Source organism: Manis pentadactyla, chromosome 5 (genome assembly GCF_030020395.1).
Source record: "Manis pentadactyla isolate mManPen7 chromosome 5, mManPen7.hap1, whole genome shotgun sequence".
NCBI lineage: Eukaryota > Metazoa > Chordata > Mammalia > Pholidota > Manidae > Manis > Manis pentadactyla.
In genome coordinates this window covers 144,122,637-144,127,035 of record NC_080023.1, presented here as the reverse complement: position 1 = coordinate 144,127,035, position 4,399 = coordinate 144,122,637, and the positions used below count along the sequence as shown (strand labels likewise).

Below are 4,399 nucleotides of genomic sequence, written 5' to 3'. Positions count from 1 at the left end.
ATTTTTAAAATTCATTTTAACTACATTATAATGTTCTGTTGTGTAAATAAATCACATTTACATTTCCATTGGGTGCTTCCTATTTATCAAAATCATAAACATCGAAAGGAGTATTTTTTTAAATCCTTGTACATGTTCTTTTGAACATGTGTATAAGATTTTCCTGGGTTGTCTATTTAATAGTTTAAGTGTGGATTAAGAATTATCTACAGAATTACATTTTACAAAAAATTGCCCTCCACAATGATTGTATTAATGTATGTTCTCACCAGAAATACACAAGCGCTTCATTGTGTAGCAAGAGACTGTATACATTTACAAAGTCCATTTACTTTTCCTCCTGAGTATAAAACACTGCATTTTCTAGTCTTTCTTGCACTTGGTTGTTGCCAAAGACCTGAATCCTGGTGACATGTGAGTAGAAGAGACACATGGTTCTTTAAAATTGTCACCACCAAGAAGTGAGACATCCCCATCACCTCTCCCCGTTTTCCAGCTACATGTGGTTCTCCTAGACTTTGAACAGAGTTGAGCTATAAGATGAGAGGGACTGAACTTCCTAAATGACTTCATTAGAGGTTGTGTGACCGGGAACATGTCCTCTGGACTGGGACATGAATAATAAATGAACTTTCATTACCCTAAACCAGAGATGATGAGTTTCTGTTTCAACTCAACAATGTTGTCTTCTACTGGCATCTTTTATGCATATTTCCTACCATCCTCACCACCTTTTGAAGTCATATTTATAACTATTTTTCATAAGACAAATGGCTCTATAGATCTCAGTCATGAGCCCAATTATAAATATCTGTATAGTGAAGGTAAACAGTATTTTCCACATTTATTGGCATTTGGTTTTCTCCTTAGATTTGCCCATTCATCCCTTGCCCATTTTCTATCAGGCTAATTTTTTTACCCACTGTCCCTAAGTTAGAAGAATGAGAATCCTCACTGCATTTCTGCCAGAAAAATAAAGTAATTTTCATTAAACTAAAAGGGAAAATTATAATCCAGCAATTCTTCAGATTGACACAGGGCAGAAGAGAGGAAGGAAATTTACACTGGATGGCAAGAGATTGCATTATGTTAAAATGAAGAATTTTCAAGCTGTGATAATCATTACCCATTGACATGAGTTACTGATGAAAATTATAAATACTCTTCTCTGAGCATGTGTAAAAAGGAAAAGAACTAATTCTTAGATGTCTTCAGACCTGGGTGTAGGAATCTCCAGGTTTCTTTCCTACTCTGCACTGTCCATGATCCTACTTCTGAAAGGCTTCTCATTTCATAGACTATTTTGCGGCTCAGAAAATTTTAAATACCTATTTCCAGCTACAATATACTGTCATAGGCGTTTAACTTCCCATTACAGATAATTAAATACATTTGTTTAAATATCCAGAGTGTAATGGCTTCAGAAGTAACTTCTTACCCGGAGTACAGCGTTAACTTCATGAAGCGAAAGCCAAGTCGCGGGCAGGGGAAGGGCGCGGTAACCACTAGGAGGCCGCGGGCTCTGGGCCGCGGGAGGCGGAGGCACCTGGTCACGCAGCTGGGGCCGCCGCGCCTGCCTGCTTCGCGAGGCTCATGCAGGTCCTGCCGGGGCCGCACCTGCCCTTCTCCTTCAGGCCTTGGAAGCTGAGAGCCGCCTAGACCCGCATCATGGAGTCAGAGGACGTGGAGAAGTAAACTGATGAACTGCATATGCCCTGTCTCCCTGAAATGATGTTTGGAGACACCCTTTTAAGAATCCAGCATGGCTCTCTGGCTTTGGGATTGAATTCAATGCTATCGGTGCAATAAGATGTGTGAACAACTACCAAGGAATGCTCAAAGCAGCCTGTGGCAGGAACGCCGGACGGAGGGTGAATGTGCCAAGGAGATTATTAAACCCTAGGACTGCACCTGTACAGCAGATAATAAGGGAACATTACTTGGAGAATCACATAAATTAAAGGTTGTGCCGGCAACAGATCAGGAAGGTACAGAGAAATTGAAAGCCAGAGAACAGATTAAGTATTTGGAAGAAGTTTGCCTGTTTGAGGATGAACTTCATGATTACAGAGTTTCAAGCTTGAGTGTAAAAATTAGAGTAATGCTTTCTAACTTTTTCCTGCTGTTGTGGTTTTTCTTGTGAATCGATGGGGTGCTTATCAGGATGAATGACACGAGACTTTACCATGAGGCCGACAAGACCTACATGTTATGAGAATATACATCACGAGAAAGCAAAATTGCTAATTCATGTTCTACCTTCCCTTTTCATGGAAGTATTTACCAATAAAGGAGGCAGTTTGTGAGCAGCTCATATTCCAGAAAGAATTGATCCTAATCGTGCAGATTTGCAAGAAAGTACACCTATGAAATAGAATGTGATCCAACATATACTTGCCTTGGTATCTGGAGACCTCAGCTACTTGGAGGGTGTATTTTTAATGTGCGACTTGATGGGCTTGTCTACAGGCAGATTTTCTGTAGCCTTAAAGAAAGAAAAAAAAAAGGACAGTAACTTCATTTATCCCTTTGTATGCAATGTTCAACTGCTTCCTCTCAGCCCAACTCACTCCCTCTATGTGGAAACTTAGCAGTCTCCTACTATGATTCCCAGATGGCTCTTGTCTTGCCAATGGGTTTCAGCCCTGGGCAAGTTCGCTATGGATTCAGTGTGACCGAAGAAAATGACAGCAAAACGTTCTTGGGGTGAAAGGGTTATACCCAACTTTATTTCCAGGTGGCAGGTCAGTCACTAAAATCCTGTTCACTCAGAGCGAGTCTGCATGCAGCAAGCCGGTCTCTGCCTCTGGGACCCTCTGTCCGCACAGCCATCCTCTGGGCCCCTCTGTCCACACAGTCATCCTCCGGGTCTCTCTGCACAGTCGTCCCACACAGCTGTTCTCAGTGCCTCTGTCCTCTGCGCTGCCACCACTCCAGCCTCTGCTCTGCTCTCCTGCAGCCTTGCAGCCCTGCCACCATGTTGTGCCCAGAGCACTGGGCGGAGCTCTTTTTTTAGAGTCAACAGCCATGTATTGCCCACAGGTGTGCAGTGAGCTAGTCAATCACGGCCAGGTGAGACTTCTGGCCACAGGAACTCTCATTTTATCCACAGCTCTCAATGAGTGTTTTGCCTTGGTATATTCCCTAGAAGCAGAACCTGAAACATTTGTGTGTTTGTACATGTGTGTGCATGTGTTGTGTGTGTGAAAGAGAAAGAGAGAGAGAGAGAGAGAGAATGATTTACTAAGGGAGTGTGCTCAGGAGAAATCTGTAAGGAAATGAGGAAGCAGAATAAAAATGAACACGTGCAGACAGGTGGTTCAGCTGACGTCTAGCTCAGCCCAATCCCTCAGGGAGCTGTGGGATGTGAATGGCACCACAGGCTTAGTTACACCTTGAGACAAGAGGGTGGGGCTTTTGTACCCTGCCATCATTTGGTCATTGACAGCCAGCTGTCTTCTCCAGTGGGAATGTAACTTCCCATGCATTGCTGAGTACTGGCCACAGGGAAGTTTTGAGAAGAGATGGCAGCTGTGACCCATGAGCAGCAAACTCTCAGGGCAGCTGGGAGATGGGTATTGGAAGGAAAACGGAAGTAGATGAGGCACAAACAGCACCTACTACAGTAGGATGCATTTTTTTACATTTATTGAGCATCTATTATGTGCCAGGTCTTTGTGTCAGATGGTTTATATATTTTATCTATAATCTAGTTTAGCAAGGTAAGTAAGATGGATTTTTATGTCACTGCTAAGGCAGTAAGAATCAACATAAAATGGAGCCAAGTGCTTGGTTCCTTTCTTTGGGCTTTGTACTATGTTGAGTACTCAGAATCATCAATACTTAGAGACATTTAAAAAAATGTATTTTCAAGACAAGAGTTTATTTAATCCCTCCCACACTTCCATGTCTCCGGCTTTTGCTGTTTCTGATGCCCTGGTGAGAGTATAGTATGAAGGTGGGAAGGGCTCAGGGCTCATGTAGCAACAATAGAAGCAGCTACTACCTGGCCCGCTGCTAAATCAATGCAGATCACACTGCAAGGCCCAGCCTCAGCTCAGGACTTTCCAGACTGATCTCTGGATTTGACCAGAAAGACATCTGAGTTCCACTTTTGGGGCTATTTCACATGCAACAAGGTCTCTACTGTGCATAAAGAAGAGAGACACTCTGATGTTCAGAGGTCTGGAGCCAGACAGAGGAAATGAATCCATTTCCATTGGACCTGTTTTATGACTCGGGACATTAGAAATCACCAGCCTCGTGAACTACAAGAAAGGGTTCTGACTGATATTCTGTTCTCAAAACTTGTTGAAACCAGTCTTCAAAATATGAGTTCATCAGATAAGTCTTTTGAGAACTAGCCTTTCTTTAAGGAATCACTAAAATACAGCTTTCC

The 4,399-nt window shown here is 42.7% G+C and overlaps 1 pseudogene; it reads left to right on the top strand.

Annotated features, from left to right (window-relative positions):
• Window positions 1-1,695: 1,695 nt before the first annotated feature.
• Window positions 1,696-2,375, top strand: LOC118909555 (TIP41-like protein; annotated as a pseudogene).
• The last annotated feature ends 2,024 nt before the right edge of the window (window positions 2,376-4,399 follow it).